This window comes from Halichoerus grypus, chromosome X, assembly GCF_964656455.1.
Source record: "Halichoerus grypus chromosome X, mHalGry1.hap1.1, whole genome shotgun sequence".
Lineage (NCBI taxonomy): Eukaryota > Metazoa > Chordata > Mammalia > Carnivora > Phocidae > Halichoerus > Halichoerus grypus.
Window position 1 is genome coordinate 23953762 of NC_135727.1, and position 18521 is coordinate 23972282.

The 18521-nt window shown below is 36.3% G+C and overlaps 1 pseudogene; it reads left to right on the top strand.

Annotated features, from left to right (window-relative positions):
* The first annotated feature begins 17624 nt into the window (after positions 1 to 17624).
* On the top strand, positions 17625 to 18139 carry LOC118544480 (small ribosomal subunit protein eS24 pseudogene; annotated as a pseudogene).
* Positions 18140 to 18521: the final 382 nt, after the last annotated feature.

The window sequence follows — 18521 nt, forward strand, 5'->3', positions numbered from 1 at the left end:
GCAAGAGTGTTCACCTTTCTCCACATCTTCACCAACACCTCTTGTTTCTTGCATCGTTGATTTTAGTCATTCTGACAGGTGTGAGGTGATATCACATTGTATTTTGATTTGCATTCTCCTTTTTTTTAAATTATGTTGTTAGCCACTGTATATTACATCATTAGTTTTTGATGTAGTGTTCAGCAATTCATCAGTTGCATATAACACCCAGTGCTCATCACAACACGTGCCCTCCTTAATACCTATCACCCAGTTACCCTATTCCCCAGTTTGTTTCCCAGAGTCCATAGTCTCTCATGGTTCGTCTCCCTCTCTGATTTCTCCCCCTTCAGTTTTCCCTCCTTTCCCTGTGGTCCTCCACGTTATTCCTTATGTTCCACATATGACTGAAACCATATGATCATTGTCTTTCTTTGCTTGATTTATTTCACTTAGCATAATCCCCTCCAATTCCTTCTATATCGATGCAAATTGTGGGTATTCATCTTTTCTGATGGCTGAGTAATATTCCACTGTATATATGTACCTCATCTTCTTTATCCATTCATCTGTTAAAGGGCATCTCAGCTCCTTCTACAGTTTGGCTATTGTGGACATTGCTGCTATGAATATTGGCGTGCAGGTCTCTTCTTTTCACTACATCTGTAAATTGATTTGCATTTTCCTGATGATCAGTAATGTTGATCATCTTCTCATCTGTCTATTGGCCTCTGTATGTGTTCTTTGGAAAAATTATTCATGTCTTCTGTCCATTTGTAAACTGGATTATTCATTTTTGGGTGTTGGATTTTTTAAGGTCTTTCTTTTGGATATTAACCTTTCATCAGATATGTCATTTGTAAATATCTTCTGCCATTCCATAGGCCACCTTTTAGTTTTGTTGATTATTTCTATCACTGTGCAGAAACTTTTTTATTTCAATGTAGTCCCAATAGTTTCTTTTTGCTTTTTGTTTCCTTTGCTTCATGAGACATATCTAGCAAGAAGTTGCTATGGTGCATGTCAAAGAAGTTACTGCCTGTGTTCTATTCTAGGATTTTTATGGTTTTAGGACTCATATTTAGGTCTTTAAATAATTTTGAATGTATTTTTCTGTATGGTGTAAGAAAGTGACCTAGTTTCATTTTTTAGTAATGTTGCTGTCTGGTTTCCCCAACAGCATTTGTTGAAGAGACATTCTTTTTCCCATTGGATATTCTTTCCTGCTTTGTCAAAGAACCCATATAGTTGTGGGTTCATTTCTAGGTTTTCTATTCTGTTCTATTGATCTATGTGTCTATTTTTGTGCCATTACTGTACTGTTTTGATTATTATAGCTTTGTAATATAACCTGACATCAGGAATTGTGATGCTTCCAGAGTATTCTTTTTTTTTTTAAATAGATTTGATTATATCACTCTTTTGCTTAAAATCCAGCAGTAACTTCCCACTGTTTTGGGGTTAAAGCCCATAATACTTATCCATTCTCTTTCTCCAAACAATTTTGCATTCCTCTTCTTTTTGCTCTATTTTTCAGTCCCACTAGACTTCTCTCAGTTTTTGAAATCTGTCGTACTTCTAAAAGCTCCAGGACCTTCATACACAATTTTTTCTCTCAAATTTTTCATTCCTTCTTTACTTGATTAATGTTTCTATATTCTTCAGGTTTTAAATTTAATACTGCTTCCATCCCTGATGTCTCTATAAGCATTCTTTTGTTATCACCATGACTGTAGTTTAGCAACTTCCAGTTAATTATTTTTTGGTCTGTCTGTCTTCCATATTATACCACAGTCTCTGAGAGTAGATTCCACTCATTCATGTTTATCCTTTTATCTCCAGTGCTTATCACATGCCTGGTACATAGTAACTTTCAGTAAATATTTATTGAATGAAGACATACAAAAAATAGCACTGAAAAGTTCAGCTCTATCTATACTCTTTCTTGGGCCTTTTTCTCTACATGTGTATTTCAGGTAAAAGAGCACCCTATATCTGAAAGTAGCAAAGAGAAATAGCAAATAAATGCAATGACCATCAGTGTATTTTGTATAAAGTTCTACTTGATTAATATAAATCATACCCATGGTTAATGAAAATCTTTTTAGGAATCCTCAACTATAAACATAAATTTACACATATTGTAGTTTTAGTAGGATCTCAGACTCAGCAGAAATGTATCAAGGTATTGAAAATTGATGAATATAGGGGCACCTGGGTGGCTCAGTCAGTTAAGCATCTGCTTTCAGCTCAGGTCATGATCCTGGAATCCTGGGATAGAACCCTGCATCAGGCTTCCTGCTCAGAGTGGAGTCTGCTTTTCCCTCTCCCTCTGCCCCTCCCCCCTGCTCATGTTCTGTCTCTGTCTCTCTCTCAAATAAATAAATAAATAAGATATTTTAAAAATTTTAGGAATATATCATTCAAATCAAGAGAAGATGGCCAAATGACAAGATTACACAATAAAAAAATATTTTTGTGATTAATATTTATTTTGTGCTCATTATATACTTTGCCATTTTCTGGGTGCCATAATATAATCTTCACAACTCTACAATAATTATTATCCATGTGTCACAGATAAGGAATTTGAAGTTCTGGTAGGTTAAATAATTAGCATGATCTCAAGAGATTCAAAACTGGTTCAAATTCCAAAGCCTGTATTCATTTAAATATACCCTATTTTCTCTCTTGTCCTATGAATTTGTTCTTTTTTTTTTTTTTTTTTAATTTCATGGCCACTAGCCAATATTTGATAGAGTCACAGTGTTTGGGTACAAATTATAATGATTTAAAAATAGTTTTATTTCAAGACTTAATGGAAAGAGATACTATGCAGTCAGAGCAATTTTGAGAAAGAAAAGGTATCCCAATTCCAGATTCCATAATATATTACAAAGCTGTAGCAATCAAAACAATATTATACTGGCACAAAAATAGACATAGATCAATAGAACAAAATAAAAGGCCCAGAAATAAATCCATGATTAAATGGTCAATTAATCTATAAAAAGGAGACAAGAATATACAATGAAAAAGACCATCTCTTCAATAAATAGTGCTGGGAAAAATAGACAGCTACATGCAAAAGAATGAAACTGGAACACGGCCTTAACCATATGCAAAAAAAAGAAAAAAAAAAACTAAAAATGGATTAAAGACTTAAATGTGAAATCTGAAACCATGAAAGTCCTAGAAGAAAACATACGTGGTAATCTCTTTGACATCAAGCATAGAAACATTTTTTTCTTAATATGTCTGCTTTGGCAAGGGAAACAAAAGCAAAAATAAACTATTGGGACTACACCAAAATAAACAGCTTTTGCACGGTGAGGGAAATCATCAATAAAACAAAAAGACAACCTACTGAATGGAAGAAGATATTTGCAAATGACATATCTGGTAAAGGGTTTGTATCCAAAATATATAAAGAACTTCTACAATTCAACCCCTCTCCAAAATAATCTAATTAAAAAAAGGGCAGAAGACATGAACAGACATTTCTCCAAAGAAGACATAAAGATGGCCAAAACACGTGCACACACACACACACACACACACACACACACATGAAAAGCAAAAAGATGCTCAACATCACTCATCATCAGGGAACTGCAAATCAAAACCACAATGAGATGTAACCTCATATGTGTCAGAATGGCTAACAAACAAACAAAAAACAAAACAAAACAAAAAACAGTAAGGAAGTGTTGGCGAGGATGTGGATACAAATGAACTTTCATGCACTGTTGGGGGAAATATAAATGGTTCAGACCTCAACAAGTACAAAAAGATTGAGACCATACCATGCATATTTTCTGATAACAATGCCATGACACTTGAAGTCAACCAAAAGAAAAAATTTGGAAAGACCACAAATACTTGGAGGTTACACAACACACTACTAAACAATGAATGGATCAACCAGGACATCAAAGAAGAAACTAAAACAAAATACACAGAAACAAATGACAATGAAAACATGATAGTCCAAAACCTTTAGGATGCAGGAAAAGTGGTCCTAACAGGAAGTATATAACAATATAGCCTTACTTCAAGAAGCAAGAAAAATCTCAAAAAACCTAAACTTAGACCTAAAGGAGTTAGAAAAAGAACAACAAATGAAGCTTAAAGCCAGAAGAAGAAGGGAAATAATAAAGATTAGAGCAGCTGGGAGAAAGTCCAAGATAGTGGAGGAGTAGAAGACCTTAATTTCATCTGGTCCCAAGAATTCAGCTAGATAGCTATCAAATCATTCTGAACACCTGCGAACTCAAAACGGAGATCAAAGAAAATAGCTGCAACTCTACAAATGGAAAAACGACCGCTTTCTGCAAGGTAGGAAGTGTGGAGAAGTGAATAGGAAGATAGACCTTGGGAGGAGGGAGCTTCCATCAACTGGCTACCGGCAAGTGATATAGTAGCAGAGCACAAAATCAAAACTTTTAGAAGTCTGCTCTGGTGAGGGATGTCACTCAGGCTGCTAAGTGGGGATGGATCCCTAGCTGGGGCAGTGTGGTCTCAGGATCCCCAGGGTCACAGGAAGACCAGGAGGTGACTGAGTGTGGCAGAGCTCCCAGGCAATGGAGCTGGGAAGCTGGCTGCAAAGAGTGAGACCAGGAGTGGGCTCTCAGCTCAGGGTTGCCATAAACCATGAACTGCAGCAGTCTGGTGATTGCTTTCTGAGCAGGGGCCCAACAGGCAGCAGAACCATCAAGACCTCCATTCCTCCCCCAGGAGGAGTGGCGTGGAAGTATGCCACAGGAGTCTACAGGATTTGGAGACTTGAAACGGGGCTGTGTGCCTGAGATAGAAACACTCGGTCACAGGCTGGGTGAGCTCAGAGTGTGGCTGTAGACTGGGGCGACAGTAGTGATTGACTGCTTTTCTCTGAGGGCTCACTGAGGAGTGGGACCCTGAACTTTCTGCTCCAGGGCCAGAGATTGGGAGACCACCATTTTCATTCTTATCCTCTAAAGCTACTGGGAAAGCCTTCAGTGAACAAAAGGCACATAGAGCAAATTGGAGCAGATTACCTATCCTGGCCCCCTGGAAAGGGCAGTACAATTCTGCCCAGGGCAAAAACACTCGAGAATCCTTCAGTTCCATCCACGTCGTTGCAAATGGCAAGATCTCATTCCTTTTGATGGCCGCATAATATTCCATTGTGTATATATACCACATCTTCTTTATCCATTCATCTGTTGATGGACATCTTGGCTCTTTCCACAGTTTGGCTATTGTGGACATTGCTGCTATAAACATCAGGGTGCACGTACCCTTTCGGGTCCCTACTTTTGTATCTTTGGGGTAAATACCCAGGAGTGCAATTGCTGGATCATATGGTAGCTCTATTTTCAACTTTTTGAGGAACCTCCATACTGTTTTCCAGAGTGGCTGCACCAGCTTGCATTCCCACCAACAGTGTAGGAGGGTTCCCCTTTCTCCGCATCCCCGCCAACATCTGTCATTTCCTGACTTGTTAATTTTAGCCATTCTGACTGGTGTGAGGTGGTATCTCATTGAGGTTTTGATTTGGATTTCCCTGATGCTGAGCGATATTGAACACTTTTTCATGTGTCTGTTGGCCATTTGGATGTCTTTTTTGGAAAAATGTCTGTTCATGTCTTCTGCCCATTTCTTGATTGGATTCTTTGTTCTTTTGGTGTTGAGTTTGATGAGTTCTTTATAGATTTTGGATACTAGCCCTTTATCTGATATGTCATTTGCTAATATCTTCTCCCATTCTGTCAGTTGTCTTTTGGTTTTGTTGAGGGTGTTATGCTGAGCGAAATAAGTCAAACAGAGAAAGACATGTATCATATGACCTCACTGATATGAGGAATTCTTAATCTCAGGAAACAAACTGAGGGTTGCTGGAGTGGGGGGTGGGGTGGGAGGGATGGGGTGAATGGGTGATGGACACTGGGGAGGGTATGTGTTCTGGTAAGCACTGTGAATTGTGCAAGACTGTTGAATCTCAGATCTGTACCTCTGAAACAAATAATGCAATATATGTTAAGAAAGAAAAAAAGAAGAAGAAGAATGTAGCAGGAGGGGAAGAATGAAGGGTGGGAAATCGGAGGGGGAGATGAACCATGAGAGACGATGGACTCTGAAAAACAAACTGAGGGTTCTAGAGGGGAGGGGGCGGGAGGATGGGTTAGCCTGGTGATGGGTATTGAGGAGGGCACGTTCTGCATGGAGCACTGGGTGTTATGCACAAACAATGAATCATGGAACACTATATCTAAAACTAATGATGTAATGTATGGGGATTAACATAACAATAAAAAAATTAAAAAAAAAAAGATTCCCTTTGAAAAATAAAAAACAAAAAAAAACACTCGAGAATCAATGCAACAGGCCCCTCCCCCAGAAGATCAGCAAGAACATCCAGCCAAGACCAAGTTTACTGATAAATGAGAACTGCAAAACTCCAACACTAAGGAAATACAGCACATAGAACTCATGGGTCTTTTCCCATGATTCTTTAGTCTTTCAACTTTAATTTTTTTTAATTTTCCTTATTTTTTAATTTTTTAAAAATTTTTCTTCTTTCTTTTTTCAACAAATTTCTTATTTTATCCACTCCATTTTAGGAGAAGGAGGCTGTAAAGAGTAAATGTGTTGCTAGGAGGAGCAAGATGGTGGAGGAGTAGGAGACCTAAATTAAATTAAAAAAATAAAAAATAAAATATTTTTAAAAATATTTTTATTTATTTGACAGAGAGAGAGACAGCGAGAGATGGAACACAAGCAGAGAGAGTGGGAGAGAGAGAAGCAGGCTTCCCGCAGAGCCAGAAGCCCAATTCAGGGCTCTATCCCAGCACCTCGGGATCATGACCTGAGCCAAAGGCAGACACTTAATGACTGAGCCACCCAGGCACCCCCGAAATCTTTTTTAATTTTCATTTTTACAGTTACATTCTATCCCTTCATTGTATATATATGTAAGTTTTTTTTTCTTTAAAATTTTAGGATTCAGTTTCTTCTAACAGACCAAAATACACCCAAAATCTAGTGTATGGCTCTGAACTATTCACCTGTCTGATGATATTCTCTTTTTTTCTTCTTCATTTTTTTCTTTTTTGTTTTGTCAACGTCTTTTTTTAATTTTCATCTTTACAGTTACAATCCATCCTTTCAATGTATTTAATTTCATTTTGGTATATATAGGATTTTCTTTTACAGTTTTGAGATGTAGTTTCCTCTAACAAACTGACCAAAATACACTCAGGAGATAGTGTATTGCTGTGTTCTCTTCAACTGTCTGTTTATATCCCTTCCATTTTGTTGATGTTGTTGTTGTTTCTTTCTATTTTGTGTTTTCTTGTCTTTTAATTTCCATTTTTACAGTTACATTCTATCTTTTCATTGTATTTAATTTTATTTTTGTACATATATAAGTTTTTCTTTCTTTACAATATTGGGATCTAGTTTTCTAAAAACAGACCAAAATACACACAGAATCCAGTGTATTGCTCTATTCTGCTCAACTGTCTGATTATATTCTGACTTACTTTTTCCCCCTTGTTTTGGGTCTCTTCTGATTTGTTTAGTGTATATTTCTCTGGGTTTGTTGTTGCCATTTTGGTATTTTGTTCTCTCATTCATCTATTCTTCTCTGGACAGAATGTCAATATGGAAAAACTCACCTCAAAAAAAGGAACAAGTGGCAGTACTGACTACCAGGGACTTAATCAGTATGGACATTAGTAAGATGTCAGAACTAGAGTTCAGAATAATGATTATAAAGATACTAGCTGGGCTTGAAAGAAATAGAAGACATTAGAGAATCCCTTTCTGGAGAAATAAAAGAACTAAAATCTAACCAAGTCAAAATCAAAAACCTATTAATGAGATGCAATAAAAAGTGGGGGCTCTAACTGCTAGGATAAATGAGGCAGAAGAGAGAATTAGTGATATAGAAAAACAAATGATGGAGAATAAAGAAGCTGAGAAAAAGAGAAAAAAAAACAACTACTGGATCATGAGGGGAGAATTTGAGGGATAAGTGATACCATAAAGTGGAATAATATTAGAATAATTGGGATCCCAGAAGAGGAGGAAAGAAAGAGAGGGGCAGAGGGTATATTTGAGCAAATTATTGCAGAGAACTTGCCAAATCTGGGGAAGGAAATGGGCATCAAAATCCAGGAAGCACAGAGAACCCCCATCAAAATCAATAAAAATATGTCAATACCCCAACATATAAGAGTGTAACTTAAAAATCTCAAAGACAAAGAGAAAATCCTGAAATCAGCTCAGGACAAGAGTTCTATAACCTAGGAAGGTAGAAACATTAGAATGGCAGCAGACCTATCCACAGAGACTTGGCAGAAAAGAAAGGCTGGCATGATACATTCAGGGTGTTAAACAAGAAAAATATGCAGCCACAAATGTCCAGCTGGAATGTCATTCTATCCAGCTAGGATGTCATTCAAAATAAGAGTGATAAAAAGCTTCCAGGACAAAGAGAAACTAAAAGAATTTGTGATCACCAAACCAGATCTACAAGAAATATTAAAAGAGGTCCTCTAAGCAAAGAGAGAGCCCAAAAGTAACATAGACCAGAAAAGAACACAGGAAATATAGAGTAACAGTCACTTTACAGTCAATACAATGGCACTAAATTCATATCTTTCAATAGTTACTCTGAATGTAAATGGGATAAATACCCCTATCAAAAGATACAAAGTATCAGATTGGATAAAAAAGCAAGAAGCCCATCGATATGCTGTCTGCAAGAGATTCATTTTAGACCCAAAGACACCTCCAAATTTAAAGTGAGGGGGTAAAAAAAAAAAAAAAAAACATTTATCATGCTAACGGACATCAAAGGAAAGCTGGGGTGGCAATCCTTATATCAGACAAATTAGATTTTAAACCAAAGTCTATAATAAGAGAGGAAGAAGGCCACTATATCATAATTAAAAGGTCTATCCAACAAAAATATCTAAAAATTTTAAATAATTATGCCCCTCACATGGGAGCAGCCAATTATATAAGCCAATTAATAGCAAAATCAAAGAAACACATCAACAATAAAAAAATAATAGTAGGGCACTTTAACACCACCCTCACTGAAATGGGCATGTCAGTCATCTAAGCATAAAATCAACAAGGAAATAAGGGCTTTGAAGTACACACTGGACCAGATGGAGTTCACAGATATATTCAGAACATTCCATTCCAAAGCGACAGAATATGCATTCTTCTCTAGTGCACATGGAACATTCTCCAGAATAAATGACATCCTAGGTCACAAATCAGGTCTCAACTGGTACCAAAAGATTGAGATCATTCTCTGCATATTTTCAGACCACAATGCTTTGAATCTAGAACTCAATCACAGGAGGAAAGTCAGAAAGAACTCAAATACATGGAGGCTAAAGAGCATCCTACTAAAGAACGAATGGGTCAACCAGGAAATTAAAGAAGAATTTAAAAAAAATCATGGAAACAAATGAAAATGAAAACACAACTGTTCAAAATCTTTGCGATGCAGCAAAGGCAGTCCTAAGAGGAAAGTATATAGCAACACAAGCCTTTCTCAAGAAACAAGAAAGGTCTCAAATACACAAGCTAACCCTACAACTAAAGGAGCTGGAGAAAGAACAGTAAATAATGTCTAAACTCAGCAGAAGAGAAATAATAAAGATTAGAGCAGAAATCAATGAATAGAAACCAAAAGAACAGTAGAATAGATCAACGAAACTAGCAGCTGGTACTTTGAAAGAATGAATAAGATTGATAAACCCCTGGCCAGACTTATCAAAAAGAAAAGGGAAAGGACCCAAATAAATAAAATCATGAATGAAAGAGGAGAAATCATAATCAACACTGAAGAAATACAATTATAAGGATATATTATGAGCAACGATATGCCAACAAATTAAGAAATCTGGAAGAAATAGATGCATTCCTAGATACATATAACCTATCAAAACTGAACCAGGAGTAAACAGAAAACCTGAACAGACCCATAACCAGCAAGGAAATTGAAGCAATAATCAAAAATCTCTCAATGAACTACAGGGCCAGATGGCTTCTCAGGGAAATTCTACCAAACATTTACAGAAGAGTTAATACCTATTCCTCTGAAGCTGTTTCAAAAAATAGAAATGGAAGGAAAACTTTGAAACTCATTCAATTAGGCCAGCATTACCTTGATCCCAAAACCAGACAAAGATCCCATTAAAAAGGAGAATTACAGGGGCGCCTGGGTGGCTCAGTTGGTTAAGCGACTGCCTTCGGCTCAGGTCATGATCCTGGAGTCCCGGGATCGAGTCCCACATCAGGCTCCCTGCTCAGCAGGGAGTCTGCTTCTCCCTCTGACCCTCCTCCCTCTCATGCTCTCTGTCTCTCATTCTCTCTCTCGCAAATAAATAAAATATTTAAAAAATAAAAAAAAAAAAAAAAAAAAGGAGAATTACAGACCAATATCCCTGATGAACATGGATGCATAAATTCTCACCAAAATAGTAGCCAATAGGATCCAACAGTACATTAAAAGGATTATTCACCACGACCAAGTGGGATTTATTCCTGGGCCGCAAGTTGGTTCAACATCTGCAAATCAATGTGATACAATACATTAATAAAAGAAAGAACAAGAACCATATGATCCTCTCAATAGATGCAGAAAAAGCATTTGACAAAGTACAACATCCTTTCTTGATTAAAACTCTTCACAGTGTAGGGATAGAGGGTACATACCTCAATATCATAAAAGCCATCTATGAAAAACCCACAGCAAATATCATACTCAATGGGGAAAAACTGAGAACTTTCCCCCTAAGGTCAGGAACACAGCAAGGATGTCCACTACCACCACTGTTGTTCAACATAGTACTAGAAGACTTAGCCTCAACAATCAAACAACAAAAAGAAATAAAATCCAACCGAATCAGCAAAGAAGAAGTCAAACTTTCATTCTTTGCAGATGACGTTATAGTCTAGGTGGAAAACCCAAAAGACCACCCCCAAACTGCTAGAACTCATACAGCAATTCAGTAAAGTGGCAAGATATAAAATCAATGCACAGAAATCAGTTGCATTTCTATACACCAACAATGAGACAGAAGAAAGAGAAATTAAGGAATTGATCCCATTTATAATTGCACCCAAAATCATAAGATTCCTAGGAATAAACCTAACCAAAGAGGCAAAGGATCTGTACTCAGCAAACTCTAGAACACTCATGATATAAATTGAGGAAGACACAAAGAAATGGAAAACGTTCCATGCTCATGGATTGGAAGAACAAATATTGTTAACATCTCTATGCTACTCAGAGCAATCTACACATTCAACACAATCCCTATCAAAATACCATCAACTTTTTTCACAGAACTGGAACAAATAATCCTAAAATTCGTATGGAACCAGAAAAGACCCCGAACAGCCAAATGAATGTTGAAAAAGAAAACCAAAACTGGGGGCATCACAATTCTGGACTTCAAGCTCTATTGCAAAGCTGTGATCATCAAGACAGTATGGTACTGACACAAAAACAGACACACAAATCAATGGAACAGAATAAAGAAACCAGAAATGGACCCTCAACTCTGTGGTCAACTAATCTTTGACAAAGCAGTAAAGAACATCCAATGGAAAAAAAGACAGTCTCTTCAACAAATGGTGTTGGGAAAATTGGACAGACACAGGTAGAAGAATGAAACTGGACAATTTTCTTACACCATACACAAAAATAGACTCAAAATGGATGAAAGACCTCAATGTGAGACAGGAATCCATCAAAATCCTAGAGGAGAACACAGGCAGCAGCATCTTCGACCTTGGCCACAGCAACTTCTTGCTAGACATGTCTCCAAAAGCAAAAGAAACAAAGGCAAAAATGAACTGCTTGGACTTCGTCAAGATAAAAAGTTTTTGCACAGTAAAGGAAATAGTCGACAAAACCAAAAGACAACCAACAGAATGGGAAAAGATATTTGCAAATGACATATCAGATAAAGGGCTAGTATCCAAAATCTATAAAGAATTTATCAAACTCAACACCCAAAGAAAAAATAATCCAATAAATAAATGGGCAGAAAACATGAACAGACATTTCTCCAAAGAAGACATATAAATGGCCAACAGACACATGAAAAAATGCTCAACATCACTTGTCATCAGGGAAATAGAAATCAAGACCACAATGAGATACCACCTCACACCAGTCAGAATGGCTAAAATTAACAAGTCAGGAAATGACCGATGTTGGCGAGGATATGGAGAAAAGGGAACCCTCCTACACTGTTGGTGGGAATGCAAGCTGGTGCAGCCACTGTGGAAAACAGTATGGAGATTCTAAAAAAGTTGAAAATATAACTACTCTATGACCCAGCAATTGCATTACTGGGTATTTACCCCATAGATACAAATGTAGTGATCTGAAAGGGCACCTGCACCCCAATGTTTATAGCAGCAATTTCCACAGTAGCTAAATTATGGAAAGAGCCCAGATGTCTATTGACTAATGAATGGATAATGAAGATGTGGTATATATACACAAGGGAATATTATGCAACCATCAAAAAAATGAAATCTTGCCATTTGCTACAATGTGGATGGAACTAGAGGGTATTATGCTAAGTGAACTAAGTTAATCAGAGAAAGCCAATTATCATATGATCTCACTGATATGTGGAATTTAAGAAACAAGGCAGAAGATCATAGAGGAAGAGAGTTAAAAAATGAAACAAGACAAAACCATAGAGGGAGACAAACCACAAGATACTCTTAATTATAGGAAACAAACTGAGAGTTGCTGGAGGGGAGGGAGGTAGAAGGATGGGGTGGCTGGGTGATGGACATTGGGGAGGGTATGTGTTGTAATGAGCACTGGGTATTATATAAGACTGATGAATTACTGGGGCACCTGGATGGCTCAGTCCTTAAGCATCTGCCTTCGGCTCAGGTCATGATCCCAGGGTCCTGGGATCGAGCCCCGCATCGGGCTCCCTGCTCCGTGGGAAGCCTGCTTCTCCCTCTCCCACTCCCCTTGCTTGTGTTCCCTCTCTCGCTGTGTCTCTCTCTGTCAAATAAATAAATAAAATCTTTAAAAAAAAAAGTGATGAATTACAGACCTGTACCCCTGAAGCAAATAATACATTATATGTTAATTATTTGAATTTAAATTTTAAAAAAGAAAAAAAAAAGATTAGAACAGAAATAAATAAGAAACTAAAAAATAAGCACAACAACAACAAACAATAGAACAGATCAATGAAACCAGGAGCTGGTTCTTTGAAAAACATAATAAAATTGATAAACCCCTTGCCAGACTTATCAAAAGGAAAAGAGAAAGGACCCAAGTAAATAAAATCACAAATGAGAAGGAAGAAATAACAACCAACTCTACAGACATAAAAACAATCATAAGAAAATGTTATGAAAACTATTTGCCATAAATTGGGCAATCTGGAAGAAATGGATCAATTCCTAGAAACATACAAACTACCGAAACTGAAACAGGAAGAAATAGAAAACTTGAACAGACCAATAACCAGTAAAGAAATTGAATCAGTAATCAAAAATCTCCCAACAAACAAAAGTCCAGGGCCAGATGGCTTCCCAGGGAAATTCTACAAAATACTTAAAGATGAGTTACTATCTATCCCTCTCAAACTATTCAAAAAAACAAAAATGGAAGGAAAACTTCTAAATTAACTTTATGAGACCAACATTACCGTGATGCCAAAACCAGACAGACTCCACTAAAAAAGAAAACTACAGGCCAATATCCCTGGTGAACATGGATGCAAAATTTCCCAATAAAATACTAGGAAATCAAATCCAATAGTACAGTAAAGAGTGATTAACCATGATCAAGTGGGATTTATTCCTGGGTTGCAAGGGTGGTTCAATATTTGCAAATCAATCAATGTGATACTCCACATTAATAAAAGAAAGGATAAGAACCATATGATCCTTTCAATACATGCAGCAAAAGCATTTGACAAAGTACAACATCCATTTATGATAAAAACCCTCAACTAAGTAAGACTAGAGGGAACATACTTCAACATAATAAAGGTCATATATGAAAAATCCACAATATCACCTTCAATGGGGAAAAACTGAGAGCTTTTGCTCTATGGTCAGAAATAAGACAGGGAGGTCCACTCTCTCCACTGTTATCTAACATAGTACTGGAAGTCCTAACATCAGCAGTCACACAACAAAAAGAAATAAAAGACATCCAAATTGGCAAGGAAGAAGGAAAACTTTCACTATTTGCAGATGACATGATGCTTTATTTAGAAAACTCAAAAGACTCCACCAAAAAATTGCTAGAATTCAATAAAGTTGCAGTGTACAAAATCAATGTACAGATATCTGTTGCATTTCTATACAACAATAATGAAGTAGCAGAAAGAGAAATCAAGGAATCAATCCCATTTACAATTGCACCAAAAGCCATAAGATACCTAGGAATAAACCTAATCAAAGAGGTAAATGATCTGTACTCTGAAAACTATAAAACACTGATGAAGAAATTGAAGATGACAGAAATGGATAAACATTCCATGCTCATGGATTAGAAGAAAAAATATTGTTAAAATGTCTATATTTCCCAAAGAAATCTACACATTTAATGCAATTCCTATAAACATAAAATGAGCATTTTTCAGAGACTTAGAAGAAATGATCCTAAAATTTGTATGGAACCACAAAAGATCCCAAATAACCAAAGCAACCTTGCAAAAGAAAAGCAAAGCTGGAGGCATCACATTTACGGACTTCAAGTTACATCACAAAGTTGTAGTGATCAAGACAGTATGGTACTGGAACAAAAATAGTCATATAGATCAATGGAACAGATTGGAAAACCCAGAAATGAACCCACAACTATATGATCAACTAATCTTTGACAAAGCAAGAAAGAATATCCAATGAAAAAAGTATCTTCAACAAATGGTATTGGGAAACCTGGACAACAACATGCAGAAGAATGAAACTGGACCACTTTCCTACATGATACACACAAATAAATTCCAAATGGATGAAAGACCTAAATGTGAGACAGAAAACCATAAAAATCTTAGAGGGGAACACAGGCGGCAACCTCTTTGACATTGGCATTATCAACTTCTTACTAGATATGTCTCCTGAGGCAAGGAAAACAAAAACAAAAAACAAGCAAACTAAAAACTATTGGGACTTCATCAAGATAAAAAGCTGCACAGTGAAGAAAACAATCAACAAAACTAAAAGACAACCTATGGAATGGGAAAAGATATTTGATAATGACATATCTGGTACAGGGTTAGTATCCAAAATATATAAGGAACATATAAAACTAAATATCCAAAAAAACAAATAATGCAGTTAAAAAATGGGTAGAAGATGTGAATAGACATTTCTCCAAAGAAGACATACAGATGGCTAAGAGACCCATGAAAACATGTTCAGTATCACTCATCATCAGGGAAATACAATAAAAAGTACAATGAGATATCACCTCACACCTGTCAGAATGGTTAAAATTAACAACACAGGAAACAACAGGGGTTGACTAGGATGTAGAGAAAGGGGAACACTTTTGCACTGTTGGTGGAAATCCAAACTGGTGCAGCCACTCTGGAAAAAGGTATGGAGTTTCCTCAAAATGTTAAAAATAGAAATACCCTCTGATCCAACAACTGCACTACTAGGTATTTATTTAAACAATATAAAAATACTGATTTGAAGGGATACATGCACCCTGATGTTTATACCAGCATTATCTACAATAGCCAAATTATGCAAGCAGCCCAAGTGTCCATTAACTGATGAATGGATAAAGATGTGGTATATATATATATACAGTGGAATATTACTCAGCCATAAAAAGAATGAAATTCTGCCATTTGCAACAACATGTATGGATCTAGAGGGTATAATGCTAAGTGAAATAAGTCATTCAGAGAAAGACAAATACCGTATGATTTCACTCATATATGGAATTTAAGAAACAAAACAAATGAACAAAGAGAAAAACAAGCAAACAAACAAAAACACCAGACTCTTTAATGCAGAGAACAAATTTGTGGTTGCCAGAGCGGGGCTAGTTGTGGGTTTGGTGAAATAGGTGAAAGAGCTTAGAAGTACACTCACTATGATGAGTGCTGAGTTATGTATAGAATTGTTGAATCACTATATTATACACCTGAAATTAATATAATACTGCACGTTAATTATACTGGAATTCAAAAAATAGATAATTTTTTAAAAATTTAAAAAAGATGATGTGATGTTTATATACATACATACGCAATGGAATAATAATGAACCATAAAAAGGATGATATCTTTCCATTTGGGACAGCATAGGTGGGATATAGAACGTATTATGCTAAGTAAAATAAATCAGAAAAAGACAAATCATATGATTTTCCTTTTATGTGGATTTTCAAAAACAAAACAAATGAAAAATAAGCAAACAAAAAACAGAAACAGACCAATAAATGCAGAGAACAAAATGATGGTTGCCAGAGGGGAGGGGGCTTGGAGGATTGGCAAAATGTGTGAAAGGAAGTGGGACATACAGGCTTCCAGTTATGGAATGAATAAGGCATGGAAATAAAAGGTACTGCCTAGGGGATATTGTCAATATTAGTGTAATAGCATTGTATGGTAACAGATGGTAGCTACTTTTGTAGTTAGCATAGCATAATGAATAAACTTGTTGAATCATTGTGTTGTACACCTGAAACTAATGTAATATTGCATATCATCTATACTATAATTAAAAAAAAAAGGGATACCATGCTATTTTATGTAAGGTCTTTATGCCACAAAAGTGCAAATGATAGGTTTAGTATCATTCCAAATACAATCCCAGAGTTGCTTTTATTAGAAACAAAGATAATTTAGAATCCATTTGGAAGAACAATCAAGAAAAGTTTAAAAACAATAGTGTACAGTCACTTGCCTTTCTATATATCAGAATATTTCATAAAGATATCATAATCAAATCAATATGGTATTGATGTAGGGATAGAGAAATATATCAGTGGAACAGAGTAAAGAATTCAAGAATTCAGGGGGTGCTGGGGTGGCTCAGTCCTTAAGCATCTGCCTTCAGCTCAGGTCATGATCCCAGGGTCCTGGGATCGAGCCCCACATCGGGCTCCCTGCTCAGCTGGGAACCTGCTTCTCCCCCTCTCCCACTCCCCCTGCTTGTGTTCCCTCTCTCGCTGTGTTTCTCTCTGTCAAATAAATAAATAAATAATCTTTAAAAAAAAAGAATTCGAGAATTCAGGAACAGATCCTAGGGCCTATGATAATTTAATATAATACACAGATAGTATCAATTGAATGATAAAATAATGGTTTATATAATGTGTGTTGTAAGTGCAACTGATAGTCATCTGTAAAAATATAAATTCAAACTCTATTCCCTAATATATCAAAATAAAAGCATATATAAAATAAACTAAATAATCTTAAAATATGTATGAGACTAAATGTGCAATCTAGGGATAGAGAAGTTCTTCACCAAGATAAGAAACTAGAGTCTGTAAAAAGAAATAAAGTAAGCCTTTCAATTTATGAAACATTACTAAGTTTTCTAAGGCAAAAGATGCACTAAACAGAGCCAAACATAAAAAAATAAATCTGGAAATAACAAAATAGTTTATAAGAACATGTGAGAAGCTTGGCCGCCATCATGAACGACACAGTAACTATCCGGACCAGGAAGTTCATGACTAACCGACTACTTCAGCGGAAACAGATGGTCATTGATGTTCTTCACCCCGGAAAGGCAACAGTACCTAAGACAGAAATTCGGGAAAAACTAGCCAAAATGTACAAGACCACACCAGATGTCGTATTTGTGTTTGGATTCAGAACCCATTTTGGTGGTGGCAAGACAACCGGCTTTGGCATGATACATGATTCCTTGGATTATGCAAAGAAAAATGAACCCAAACACAGACTTGCAAGACATGGCCTGTATGAGAAGAAAAAGACATCAAGAAAACAGCGAAAGGAACGCAAGAACAGAATGAAGAAAGTCAGGGGGACTGCAAAAGCCAATGTTGGTGCTGGCAAAAAGAAGTGAACTGGAGATTGGACAACAGAAGGAGTAAAGATGCTGCAGTGGCTTTATCTAGTTGTGCAGATTTTTCATGAGAGGATCAATAAACTAAGAATGTTAACATGTAAAAAAAAAAGAACATGTGAAATATCTATATTAATATTTCTCAAAATTTAAGATAAATACCTGACATCTCATTAAAATGCAGATCCTGATATGGTAGATTGGAGGTGGGGCATTTCCAACCAACACAAACATGATGCTGATACTGGTAACTCTAAGGAATTTAAGAGAAAAATAAGCTCTCTATGGAGGTAAAAATGAGCAAAGAGCATGAAAAGGCAATTTAAAAGGGAAAATTAACTCACACATTTGAAAAAATGCTAAAATCACTGATAAAAATACATATAACAATGTGATACTAGCTTTCATGTGTTATTTTTTATTTGCAAAGAAGTAAAAGGAAAGCTCTCCTAGGATGTGAGGGATATGAAGGAAAATAT